Source organism: Capsicum annuum, chromosome 10 (assembly GCF_002878395.1).
Source record: "Capsicum annuum cultivar UCD-10X-F1 chromosome 10, UCD10Xv1.1, whole genome shotgun sequence".
In the NCBI taxonomy this organism is placed as follows: Eukaryota; Viridiplantae; Streptophyta; class Magnoliopsida; order Solanales; family Solanaceae; genus Capsicum; species Capsicum annuum.
In genome coordinates this window covers 188,344,877-188,359,391 of record NC_061120.1, presented here as the reverse complement: position 1 = coordinate 188,359,391, position 14,515 = coordinate 188,344,877, and the positions used below count along the sequence as shown (strand labels likewise).

Genomic DNA, 14,515 nt, shown 5'->3' with positions numbered 1-14,515 from the left:
ATTTCACAAGATTGGATTGGAGTTATACCAATTCAATTATCAAAATTCACAAATTTGGGGGAAACGATAACCCCCTAGTTTATTCAACATGCCCATATGATCTTGTACGTAATTATACATCCAAGTACCAAAAGTTATTCATATTTGTACTTGTTTTATGAGCTAAAACATGTTAATAGTATTGTGTTTAAGCTAAAATTGTATTCCCATGCTAATGGATATGATTAGTCATTACAGGTATTGATTATGATGAAATTTAACATGTTTTAATGCATTATCAAGATGCCTTTGGATTATGGGAGCACTTGGAGTAACATACAGAGCACAAAGATATTGGAACAAGGTTCGAAAGCATGGCACAAAGTCTGGGATCAACATTATATATATGGAGCTGGTACAGAGGCTGGTAAATCTCAAATTATAATTTCCAATAGAGGTCCGCAATATCTCCATGCCATAGAACCTAGTGTCTACGATGAGCTCCGCGACATGGAGTTAAGTATTTTTTGTGTCATTCAGACCAAGTATAAAAGGGACACTTAAGCATAATTGAAAACATCTTGGCATACGTATAGAAAAGGCAAAAACAATTATGGGTGTTTTATTAGGGTTGTTCCATTTTTTATCTTTGAACATTGAGTTTGGTACTATTAATTTTATTTCTTTGATGTTAATTTCGAACATAAGTGGCTAAACACCCTTGTTCTGGGGTTGAGGCCGAGAATATGATTATATTTCTATATATTTAGAGTGGTTAATGTTGATTTATTGCATAGTTTTTTCTTATTCACTTGTTTCTACTATTTTAATAAATGACCACCATTAGAATACATCAATAATCCCTTTTTGAACCCAAAAAGAGGATCATTGGGCTAGATCGAAGAGTTTAAGGAGCTCATATCCTTCGACATAATGAAGGATGTGAAGTAGCAGTAAGAATAAGAATATACCTAGAAGCCTTATTTGGTTTAATTGCAGGAAGATAACTTAAAGAATTTAAATGGATTATTGCATCCCGGCTCAACGATGTAGTTGCAATGTCCTTTTAGGTAGAAGATTAGAGGCTCAAAAGACCATGATCATAATCTAAATCCTGGGAATCAATAACCCGATAATCAAAACGATCACGATAATGATAGAGATTAATAGGATTATTAATAGTGCCTCAACCCTATAATTCTCTCTCGTATTGTTTACAACCTAGCTGACATTGTGATTGTCATACTTTGTTATTAATTTAGTTGTTAAATTATTTAATAAATTGTTTAACCCATTTTAATAATCTTAAGAACTTGAATACATTATTGTCAAAACTGAAGTTAAGTAAATTACTAATCAAGTAGTCCTCGTGGGTCAGATATTTGATTCTTTGAGTCACTATATTACTTGTACGATTGCGTGCATTTGCTTATGCAATAGACCACAACAAATTTTTAGTGTCGATGTTGGGGACTCAAATAATTAGTAATTTCTAAATTTTTTCTTTTGCTAATAAATTTAAGTGTTAATAACTTGATCTTAGAGATAGACTTTTGCAAGAAAAGTAACGTATCGGACTGGCAAGAGCAAAAGAACTAGTTTGAGCCTTATTCGAAACCTGAACAGATATTTTATCAAAGGCGAAGAGCAGCAACACTTCAATACCCAATTCAATAGATTCAAATGGGAGATCAGGTGAATCCTAATCAAGTTATTCCAGTTGCTCCAACTCCGGTAGCTCCAGCTGCTCCTGCTATAGCATAAGCTAGAACTATTCGTGAAGTGGCAATCCTACTTATGAACAATACTACTAATTGCATCCACAAACCAGATGTGGGTGGTCGATTTGAATTAAAGCAGAATATGGTGCAACTCTTACATACGAGTGGACAATTTACAGGTTTAACTCATAAGGACCCACAACAGCACATATAGAACTTTCTTGAGATCAGTGATACCTATATTTCTACTAGGTATCGACTGATTATGTTAGACAGACTCTCTTCTCCTTTTCTCTATTGGGGGAAGTAAAGAGGTGGTTACATGCTGAACCACCGAGCTCCATCACTTCCTAAGATAATTTGGCTCGAAAATTCCTTATTTGATTTTTTCCCTCTGGGAAGATAGCATATTTGAGAAGTGAGATTCTAAGTTTCAAGAAGAAAGATGGAGAGAATTTTACCAATCTTGGGAAAGATTCAAGGATTTCCCTCATCATCATCAGACTAATGATATGCTAGTACATACTTTCATTAAGGGTCTTGAGCCAAATACCAAGATTCTCCTGGATTCGACAGCAGGTTGGCAGGCTCTAAAAAAGACGTATGATGAATTATAAACATTGTTGAATAGGATTTCACAGGGGAATCTTGAGTGGCATCCTGATGCAAGAAGTGCTCCAAAGAAAGTTGCAGATGTGCAGAAGGTTGATCAGTTTATGGCTATATCAGCGCAGACATTACAAAATTAGATAACTGTGCAATTTTGCAATATGAATCTGGGGGTCACACAGTCCATACCAACAACAGCAAATATAGTTCATCAAGCTTAGACATGGTATGGGGTTTGCAAAAATAGTGATCATACAGCGGATGCTTGTGCTGCTAATCCAGAGATTATAAATTATGTAAGAAACACTAATCGTCAAGGATATCAAAACTTTTAAAATAATTACAACCCTAACTAAAGAAATTATCCTAATTTCTCATGGGGTAGAAATCAGGAACAAAATGCAATTCAATATCATGGGCCAGTAAATCAGAACCAACAACAGCATGTTCCAGGGAATCAATCCACAATTCAATCTAAAAATATTAAAGAGATGCTGAAGTAGATTATGTCTACTCAAGAATAGTTGGTAGATGATGTGATGAACCAACAAATGGTTACAAAGAACTTGGAGGTTCAAATGGGTCAGATTGCAGCAGCATAAAACACTAGGCCTCAGAGAGGTCTGCCTAGTGATACTAAGCCAAATCAAAAGCAGGTGAATACATTCACTACTCAGAGTAGGCTACAGCTAAAGGAGCCAGAACCTAAGTAGGTGAATCACAAAGCCACTGACAATGAAAAACAAAGGATAAAGAGAAAGTTGCAGAAAAAAAAACTAAAAGCAAGGAAATCAAAGTGTAAAGTATGAAGTTACCTTTACCTTTTCCATAAAGGCTGCAAAAATGCCAAGAGAAAGTTTGTTACAAGAAGTTTATTGATGTATTAAAATAGGTTTACATTAACCTACCTCTCGTTGATGTTTTGCAGAATGTACCAAAATATTCTAAGTATATAAATGGTATCGTGGACAAAAATCGCCTGACTAAATATGCTACTATGGTAGTTACTGAGGAGTACACATCACAAATCCAAAACAAGTTACCTATAAAGATGAAAGATCTAGGGAATTTTACCATTCAAATTACAATCGGGAAATCAATAAGCGCTCGAGGTCTCTATGATCTTGGGGTGAGCATAAATCTTATGCCCACATCATTATTCAAAAAAATGGGGCTAGGCATCCCAAGACCCACCATAGTTGTTTTGCAGTTATCAAATCGTTAGCTTACCAAACCAGATAAAATTGTTCAAGATATATTGGTGCAAGTGGGGTCACATACCTTCTTAGTAGATTTCATTATTCTTGATTTTGATACATATCTGAAAGCCCCATTTATTTTGGGATGTCCCTTTTTAGAAATTGGGTATTCATTGATTGATGTAACTGTAGGATAGTTGACCATGTGTGCTCATGACAAGGTTGAGGTGTTTGATATATAAGAGGTAATGAAGTTGCCTGAAGTATAAAAAGAACTGTCCGTTATCACAGTCTTAGATCTTGAGTTTGACTTTCATCTTATTATGTCCAAGGATCCTTTAGAGCGAGAGCTCTACTTTCTCATCTGTTGAGGAAGCACTGAAGCTAGAGCTCGAAGCTCTACTTTCTCATCTGAAATATGCTTTCCTTTATGATGATGATATTTTTTCTGTGATTTTGTCTGTAGGTTTATCTAATGTACACGTGAAAGAGGCATTGATAATACTGAAGAGAAGGAAGAAGGTAATAAATAGTAGATATCAGATATTTAAGGAATCAATCTTGCCCTCTGTTTGCATAAAATATTTATAGAGAAGGGATATAAAGCAAGTGTGAAACATCATCAAAGATTGAATCATGTAATGAAATAAGTAATTAGCAAAAAAGTTATTAAGTGGCTTGATGCTGGGATAGTTTATCCTATCTCAGATAGTAAATGGGTCAGTCCTATGCAATGTGTTCCAAAGAAAGGAGGGATGACTATTGTGACAAATAAGAATAATGATTTGATTCCAACTCGTATAGTGACTGGGTGGAGGATCTGTATAGATTACAGAAAGTTGAATAATGCCACTCGGAAGGATTACTATCCCTGCCCTTTTATTTATCAAACGATGGACAGTTTGGCGAGACAGCAATATTACTGCTTTATGGAACAGAAAGTTGAATAATGCCACTCGAAAGGATTACTATCCCTGCCCTTTTATTTATCAAACGATGGACAGTTTGGCGAGACAGCAATATTACTACTTTATGGATGGGTATTTAGGCTATAATCAGATAGTCATAGCACCAGAAGATTAGGAGAAGACAACCTTCACTTGTCCTTATGGCATTTATGTATTCAGATGTATGCCCTTTGGTCTATGCAATGCACTAGTGACTTTCCAGAGGTGCATGATGGCTATCTTCTACGATATGGTGGAAGATTTTGTCGTGGTATTTATGGATAATTTTTTCATTTTTGGTAATTCATTTAATGTATGCTTGCAGAACTTAGATAGGGTCTAAGCTCGGTGAGAAGAGACTAACCTTGTATTAAACTAGGAGAAGTGCCACTTTTTGGTCAAGGAAGGTATCGTCCTTGGTCGTGAGGTTTCACATAAAGGACTTGAGGTGGATAGAGCCAAAGTAGAGGTCATTGAGAAACTACCATATCCAGTGTCAGTGAAAGTTGTAAGAAGTTTCCTCTAACATGTAGGGTTTTACAAATTTTTTATTAAAGATTTCTCAAAGATAGCAAGTCCCATGTGCAAGATTCTAGAGAAGAGGTAAATCTTGACTTTGGGGTTGAGTGTAAGAAAGCATTTTAGAATTTGAAAAGAAGATTGATAGAAGCACCCATTTTGATTGCTCCTGATTGGGCATTGTTGTTCGAGCTGATGTGTGATGCAGGTGACGTGGTTGTTGGAGTAGTATTGGGGCAGTGCAAAAATAAGGTATTTCATTTTATCTATTATGTAAGTAAAACCATAGATGCTTCCCAGGTCAATTATACAGTCACAGAGAAAGAGATGTTTGCACTTGTATATGCATTTGACAAATTTAGAGCGTATTTGGTAGGTACGAAGGTAATTGTTCATATGGATCATGCTTCTATACGGTATTTATTCAACAAGAAATATGTGAAGCCAAGGTTAATCAGGTGGATTCTTCTGTTCCAAGAATTTGATTTGGAGGTTTGTGATAGAAAAGGAGCTAAAAATCAAGTGGTTGACCACTTATCGAGACTTAAAAGTCATGAGTCATATTGTTGTGATACATTTTGTATTCGGGAGGAGTTTCTGGATGAAAAATTTATGACACTAGATATAGCAGAGGTTCCATGGTATGCTGATATAGTGAATTTGTTGGTTAGTGGCATGTATACTCCAGACGCCACAAGTCAATAGAAGAAGAAGCTATTCCGTGGTTCTTGCTCATACATATGGGATGAGCCTTATTTGTTCAAATAAGGTGCTGATAGAATTGTGAGAAGATGTATTTCAGAAGCTGGATCCAAACAGATGCTGAAAAGTTGCCATTCATCACCTTACGGAGGTCATCATAGAGGTGAACGGGCATCAAGAAAGGTATTACAGTCTAATTTCTTTTGGCCTACATTATTTAGAGATGCTATATCTTATGTGAGAGAATGTGATCAATGCCAGAGAATGGGAACTATCTCAAGGCGCCATAAAATGCCCCTGAATAATATTCTTGAAGTTGAGATCTTCGATATGTGAGGGATCAATTTTATAGGCCCGTTTCCATCATCGAATGGTAATTTACATATTTTGGTGGTTGTATATTATGTGTCCAAGTGGCTAGAAGCCGTAGAACTCCCCACTAATGATGCTAGGGTGGTGAAGAAATTTGTCAAGAAGAATATATTTTCTCATTTTGGTATACCCAGAGCAATCATTAGTGATGGAGAAATGCATTTTGTAAATCATTGGTTCAACAACTTGTTGGCAAAGTATGGAGTCAGACACAAGGTAGCCACTGTGTATCATCCACAGACGAGTGGCTAAGTGGAAGTATCCAATAGATAAATAAAGCAAATTCTGCAGAAGACAATTAATGGTCAGCGTAAGGATTGGTCGGTTAAGATGGATAATGCACTGTAGGCGTATAGGACAGCCTATAAAACGCCTATTGGGACCACTCATTATCGCTTGGTGTATCAAAAAGCATGTCAGTTGCCTATAGATCTTGAGTGTCAAGCTTATTAGGCAGTGAAGAAATTAAATCTTGATCCAAAGATGTCAGGCAAGAAAAGAATGTTATAATTGAGTGCACTCAATGAGTTTTGCTTACATGCGTATGAAAATGCAAAATTATATAAAGAGAAAATCAAAAAATGGCATGATAAGCAAATTATGACACGAGTCTTTGAGCCTGCCAGCAAGTGTTATTATTTAATTCCAGGATAAAACTATTTCTAGGAAAATTGAGATCCAAGTGGTCTGGACCCTTTGAAGTGGTGAAAATAACTCCTCACGGGTTGATGAACTTTGGCGTGAGGACAAAAGTACTACGTTCTTGGTAAATGGGCAGAGAGCTAAGCATTACTGGGCGGATCATGTGGACAAGAACAAGACGTCATCATGTTTGAAGAAGAATGAAATTGAACTTGGTCATGCCACGATATTAAATAAGGCATTGCGTGGGGGACAACCCAGAATGTAATGTAAAAGCTTAGTTTATTTCCTTCTTATTTAAAAAAAAAAATCAAAAATACAGAAAGATATGTCAAGCCACGACCAAAACTAAGGAGCTAGGTGGGAGGCAACCCACTTTTTTCTTATGTATTTTTGTTGTTTTTGTGAGATTGCAGGAATAAGGAACTTCAAGGCATGGGAAAAAATCAAAAGTGAGTAAAATTTTGTGTTTTTTAGGCTATCAGGTATGTAAAAAGAGTATTAAGTTGGTGCGAAACAAAGTCAAGAAAAGGGGGGACAAAATTCCCCTTAAGGCACAAAACAGTGAGCCACCGCGATGGCTCCATGCCACAGACCTTATCCTCCGCGATAGGGTCCATGTCACGGACCTTATCCTCCGCGATAGGGTCAGTGTCACGCTTAGAGAGAATTTGCAAATGCAAATTTCAGTAGCTCTCCGTGATAGCCCTATTCCATGGAGCCTATTGCAGAGACTAAGCTCCGTCACACAGAGGAGTAAATTTTTTGGGTTTTTATTTTAAAAGGTCGGATTTTACCCGTGCCCACCCCTTATAACTCGAATTCACCCCTTAGTTCCCCTAAATCCCTAAATTATCTCCCCAATTTCCCAACCTAACATGCCACTCTCCTTATTTCTCCAAATTCCCCCAAGCATGTCACGCCTCAAGCACCAAAATAAAGAACTCCTCTTCTCTTTGAAATCTCGACACAGGTAATTGCATTTTTATTTTGCTCTCTCATCCCTGAATGCTTAAGTTAGATTCTCGCCATGAATGATTCAATGTTAAATCTGGAGATTTTAGCACTTTGAGTTATGGTATTTATACATCGAGTTATGGGTAAATAGTTAATCACTACAATGTGCGATTTTATGAGCTTGACTCATTCCACATCGTTTGAACTGTAACAATGATATGTCTGTAGAAATTTGATTTGAACTATTTCTTGGTGAGTTTGATGGGTCATATTACTTGGTCTTGCATTACATGCAAGAATCAAAGTAGAACATAAAGGTCATTAGGGAGTCTTGTGATGTTCTGCAAAAACAAACTCCCATCTAGTGTGAGTTGAAAAGGGGAAGTCTGAGTACCTTATTTCACATTTTGCGCACCTATATTCACAACCAAGTGTGGGTGGCCCCCAACTCCTCACACTTGTTGTTTACCACTCTAGCCTAATACTGAGTAACATGTGGCGGTGAGTTGGTTTTTTGTGCATAGGAGCATAGAGTGATGGTTGCAAGTGTGAATAATATAGCTTGAGTTTGTTAAGTTTGATATAAGGCTCACAGTGTAGATATGGTGCGTTCTAGTTGATACAAATTGTTTCATTCCTGAGTATTTGAGTACGATGTCTTTGTGCATACATAGAAATCATGGCAGTTTGTGAAGAATTATAAAAGGTCGTAATCATGCAAATATGTATCACACTCCTGGTAACATAAGTAGTTGAATAGAAAACGAGTTTTGATTAACGGCGTCTATGATAAATATGATGTAAGTTACTACTTTAGACTCAGGGTTGAACATTTTTTCTTTGTGAGTCTTACACCTGTGCCTTACCTGAAGTTGCAATGCTACCATGTTTATGAGTTGAATTAAAAGAAAATGCTAATTTGATAATGGTGTGAGGGTGAAATCCTATGGAAGTAAGTGTGGTGGATTTTTGAAGTATGAGAAAAACAACACCCAAGTGGTTAAATGTGTGTGCTCTGGTGCTGTGAAAGTGAAGTGATAATGTTAAACAGGGGAAGTCTGAGTACCCTGGTCTCATATCCTGTGCACTTATGCTAGCAACTAAGTGTGCGGTGGCCTCAAAACCCTTCCACACTTAGTATTTTCTAGATAATAGGGATGTCATGCCTAACTTGTTTGTTGAATTGTTTTGACTGACAGGTAATATGGACAGTAGACAGCAAAAAGGGCAGGATATTACTGGCCCATCTGAGCCTTCCTAAAAGAGAAACAGGCCGACAGGCTGGGTACCGAGAGCTCCTGCAGTTCCCCGTGGTCAGTCACAGATATATGGAACTAGATGGGTAGAAGAAGCCGGAAAGAAATGGTATGCAAAGCACAATGAGACCAAATATGCCCCCGATGAGTTCATAAATCGGGCAAGATTACCGAGTGAGTACCCTAGCATGGTACGGAGGTTGGAGCAGCTACACATGAATTTCCTATTTGAGCAGCCCACAAAGTGAAAGTTGTACCTTATTAGAGAATTTTATGCCAACTGGACTCAGGGATCCCGATTCTAAAGTAAAAATCCGTGGACAAGTAGTGACTTTTTCGACCCATGATTTGAATGCAATCTCAGGTACTCCAGAGGCAGATTCATTAACTCAGAGGCAGCTAAACATTGCCCCACCGTATGCCGACATCAGACATCTGTTATACAGCAATAGATCGACCGTTAGGTGGGTTCATCACGGAGAGAGCGGCCTCTACCTGATATTCCCATATGCCCAAATAAATAGGAAGGCACACATGTAGTTGAAAATGATCTGTCATTTTCTTATTTCGGGCAAGCACATGACAGATGTTACTCGTGATAAGGTCTGCCTGATTTATTCTCTGATGCGGGATGATATTAATATCAATGTGGGTCCTGTTATCCTTTCCTCGATAAAGAAGGCACGCTACCATCAGGAGTGCAGATATAGATTCGGTGGGTTGTTGACCAGGTTTTTATGGAGTCACGAGATTGAGGAGGAGGCGCTAGATTACAGACCATTGGTGGACACACTCCCCATAGATGTGACCTGGACTAAGGGATTGGATGTAGCTCGTGGTCCAGTGCTTACTTTGCTCGAGCGTCATGTTTGGGATGATGATATCACAACCCGTACGTATGGGTTACAGATGCTGCAGCTGAGAGTAGGTGGGTGACCAGCCATGAGGAAGGAGATTTATGTGGAAGAGCTAGATTACCCACTTGGTCATCATGCCCAGACATTGCAGAGGATAGGCCCAGATTTTGTAGAGCCTGTTGATGATGACGTGCCCACAAACGAGGAGTGACAGATGAGAAATTCGGATATAGAGTCAGCGAAGGAAGAAGCAGTGGACCCATATTTGAAAGCAGAGGAATGCGGTCCATATGTCGATGATAACATGGATGATCCCTGATTAGGGAGTGCTACACCACCTCATTACTTGGTTATGTCTGCAAGCACTAAGGGCAGTACTATATTTTAAGTATGGGTGGTGGTTCTTATTCTTCACACCTTTCATTTGCTACTTCTATCTTTTTGTTATTTGTGGATATTTATCTATTGTTGATGTGTCTTTTATTGACATTCTAACTATTTGGTCTGTAATAGTTAGTAATTATGATATTTTCTAACTTGGTAATTCATAGTAGTTTCTTTACTTTGCTTAGTTCATTACCTGTAGTTTCTTTTTTTTTTCTTATCTAAGTTTAATTCAATTTTAGGAGTAAATTTTTTGCCCTTAAGGTAACTTTAATAAATCGTCATAGGTTAGGTGTCTTTCTCTATGATGGATGGATGACGACCGTCTTAAAGGGTTTAGTCTTAGAAAATAAATAAGTGAGAAGAACCCAACCACAACTCTAGGTCGAGGTAATTTATGTTGGTCCATATGGATACATGACATAATAAACACTTGTTTTATAAAGAAACATGTTAAACTTTAAAGAGGGATGCTAGTTTTAGACACCCATTCTCAATTGTGTAACTATTGGTTTGCTGGCTTAATTTTGAATTTATACAATTATTAGATCGAGAGCCTGTAGTAATCCTACTTGAATCTCGCATGCACCAAGTGTGAGTGAGATTATCTAGTTATTTCACATGCATAGCAATGTCTATAACTAACCTGGTGTGTCTATAAAGCAAAATAAAGGGTGTTGGATTTAGGAGATAATGTAGGCATTTTGTTGATAGCAATGTTGTAGACCTCTTTTACCTACCCTTGCGAATATTCCTAGTGATCCCTGTTGAGCCTACAGCCTACTTTCTTTGGCAGCCTCACATGTAGTCTATACTCCTCCTTTGTTTGACCTTAAATTGATCCAAAGCTCCTGGCACTTTAGTGAAAAATTAGTCGAGTAAGGAGTTGAAAAACAAGTAGGAAAAAGGTGATAGTTGTAACGCCCCAAGAATACACTCTGGGCGCCACACGGTTCTTACAGTCCCGAGAGACCACAAGCTAACCCACGAGATGGTACATGTTGTGAGCACTAAACAAAACTGATGACAAAGAGAACGTGCAAAATTTAACTGAACCGCCATAAGGTTTTTAAAACTGAAATCAACACCGAAATATGACGTTAAAGTCTGAGAACATATTGAAAAATGACTAACTGTCTGTACTAGTTTGAAAACCTCTAACTGGATAACTGAGGAGTTGATGGGACAAGCCCCCAGCTAACTCTGATTGTCTGCTAAAACTAAGAAACTTAAATAAACATAACTAGTCCTCGGAACATGAGGACTCACAACTGTTGCTGCTACTGATGTACTGGGATAACTAGGTATGGTCGAAAACCTGAGCGTCCAAACCTATGATATGAAACATCATAGCGCAAAAAAAAAGTATGCAATCAGTACTTTGAATGTACTGGTATGCTAAATGGGGGAAGGTTAAGATGCATGAGTTTATGTGCATAAATGATAACCAACTGAATGACTAGCATGGGATAACTGAACATGAAGTAATAACTAACTGAATGATATGAAGTAACTTAGTAAACATGCATGGAGTAGAGACTGTCTGGTTAGCATGAGAATACTGAATATAAATGCGTGAAAGCTGTAAAATTTGAAAATGTATGACCAAGCATATAATATGTTTCTGATATAGGATTAACTAAAATACTGAAATTTGATAACTGAATACCTGATAAACTACATGTTATGGTCAAGCAAAAACTGAACTGAGTTCTGAACTAAATACTGAAACTAAAACTGTAGGAGGTATCATCTAACCGACATGCCCTATGCTGAACTAATTGGGGTCCAACCTGTAACCACAGTTGGAAGGGTGCTAATATTGTGTTACAGGTACTAACAATGGCTGTGGAGTCAGTCCTAACTAACGGGTGACCTATGAGATCAGTCCTAACTAGCAGGTGATCCCTGAGAGCGTCAGTCCTAAACTAACAGGTGACATCTCATAACCTATGCTGGTTACATAGTTTTGGAACTTAGAGATTGCTTCTAAAGACCCAGTCCTAACTGATGGGTGATCCCCTATCCCTAAGCTCGCTCGGTGCTGAATCCTACTCCCAACTGACCTGACACTGATTACGGGACTAAGCTAAGCTTAACTGAAGAGGGAATTGACTCAGATTACTGAACTGATCTAAGTTTGACTAATATGATAACGGAATAAACTGATAAAGCTCATACATGTCTGAAACTATTCTAAAACTACTAAGACTAAGTAAACAGTAAAATTTTGGGTATTCATAACCACCAGGACTTGATAACAGTAACAACACGGTCACATGAAAGCTTTGAAACCATGGAAGGAAATTATTGTTCACAATTATTCACTTAAGCATTTCATCAATTACATAGGGACCAAGACTTTAACATGAGGATACTTCTAGGCAAGATGAGATGGCACGATCACATGGAAAAATCATAAACTAAGGAGTTATTCTGAATTCTCATGAACATGATATGGAAAGCACAACATTTAAAACATACTATAAAGCATTCCACTTGAAAAAAAATTTCCAAAATCTTATCTTGTAAATATATAATAAGTAGTCATTGTTCAAAACCCAATCATTTAGACATTTCATCAAACACTTGAAATTTATGGTTTAAACTAAGCATGGTATAGCTTTAAAACTTGTATTAATATCATGATTTCACTTCTAAGATCACCAATTAGGGTGTAAATTTAGCAATCAACACCATTAAATCATGTAAGGTTTAATATCACCAATAATTTTATGAAAACATGATAAAAATTTGGAATTCATGTAAGTTTATGGACATAATTCATAAAATATGTAATAAGAGATGTTTTCAATGAAAATAGATTGTAAAAATAATGTATAATCAAAATTCATAAAAGTTTCATGGAGAAAAATCATTATAAACATGTAATTTCATGATTTAAAACATAAAAGATTGATTCTTGTACTCCATGGATGAAAAGGGCCCATGGATGAACATCTAACATACCTCAAAAGCTTGAATCTTGAAAGAGAGTAGCTTTTCTTGAAGGTTCTTGAATGGTGGTGCTTTGATTTTTTGTTCTTGGGAATAGAGGAGGGTTTTTACGGGAGTTGATTTGAGGAAGATGGGCAAATAATGCCCCTTTTTGAGTTGTTATACGTGTTTGGACAGCTGGGGATGAGAGAAAAAGGCTAAACTACCCCTTGGCCCCTTTTTCCCATGTAAATGACCTTCGTGGCACAACCCACAAAAATGGGAATGGGCCTCGCGCGCGCCTTCCAGAAATAGGAATGAAACGCGCGTCGTGAGCCTATCGCAAGAGCTTACTGTCTCACACGAAAAATGTCATAACTTTTACCTTGGGTATCGGTTAAAGGCAAAATTGGTATCGTTGGAAAGCTAATTCAATTATCTATCTTTTGGTGGGTCTTGAGCTGAAAAATTCCACATATATTAAAATTTAGACACATTTAAAGTAGACCTTTGTAGAATTGAATACCAAACTTTGGACAAATCAAAGGATCTTAGCTCAACTTGGCTCTAAATGATTTCTATGAACACTTTTAACCTCATGATCATTTCACACACTAGTATAAAGATAATGATACTTATATTCACATGAGAATCACTTGGATTATGGCTTATATACGTAGGAACAAAGGTTTAAAGACTAGCCCAAAAATGTGGGGCATTACAATAGTAAAGCCCCAAAATATAGCTATTGGTGTCAGAATTGAGGTACAATAAGGTCGAGAGTTAGGTGATGAAAAGAATAAAGAATGTTCAAGAAAAAATGAATAATGTGTTGAATAAGTAGACTCCTTTTCACAGTACTTATGAATCGGCTTAATGAGATGAGGCCAAAACAAAAGAAAAAAAGAAGATATATAAGGTAAAGAATTGGTTGTTAATTAAGTGTTTTTAGTGTTCTTGTGATGTATTAAAGCGCTTAGGAAAATTAGACACTATTTTTAGCAAAATATTTCCTACCCGTCCCTTAGCTTACACTACACCCTTTGAAGACCTATTTGATCCTTAATCTTAACATTCGACTATTAGTGGAGTAATACACTAAGTGTCACGACCCAAAAACAAGGGTCATGATGGCACTTGTTGCGGAGTACCTTGACAAGTAGCACTATCATCCAAACTGATAACAAAAGGAAAAAAAAAAACAGAAAACCTAAGGTAAGGCTTTTAGAATAAAGCCGAACCATACAAATAATCGTAACAATACGGAAAGAACTTATTCAAAATACTGATCATGCCCAAAATCAGGTGTCAATAGTGTAAGAACTACTAATACAATTCAAGAGTCAAATACATTAGAAAAATAACCACAAAGGAATAATATCTATCTATGAATACTAATAAACACATAACTAATACAGAAATATAGAGGTGAGC

General features: G+C 37.0%; 1 long non-coding RNA gene and 1 pseudogene across 1 annotated transcript; one reads left to right on the top strand and one right to left on the bottom strand.

Annotated features, from left to right (window-relative positions):
- Window positions 1-2,108: 2,108 nt before the first annotated feature.
- LOC124888325 lies at window positions 2,109-2,202 on the bottom strand (annotated as a pseudogene).
- A 5,015-nt stretch (window positions 2,203-7,217) lies between these two features.
- On the top strand, window positions 7,218-10,322 carry LOC107843445. The gene is made up of 2 exons (XR_001666373.2): window positions 7,218-7,663; window positions 8,847-10,322. It is a non-coding gene; the product is annotated as an uncharacterized LOC107843445 (long non-coding RNA).
- The last annotated feature ends 4,193 nt before the right edge of the window (window positions 10,323-14,515 follow it).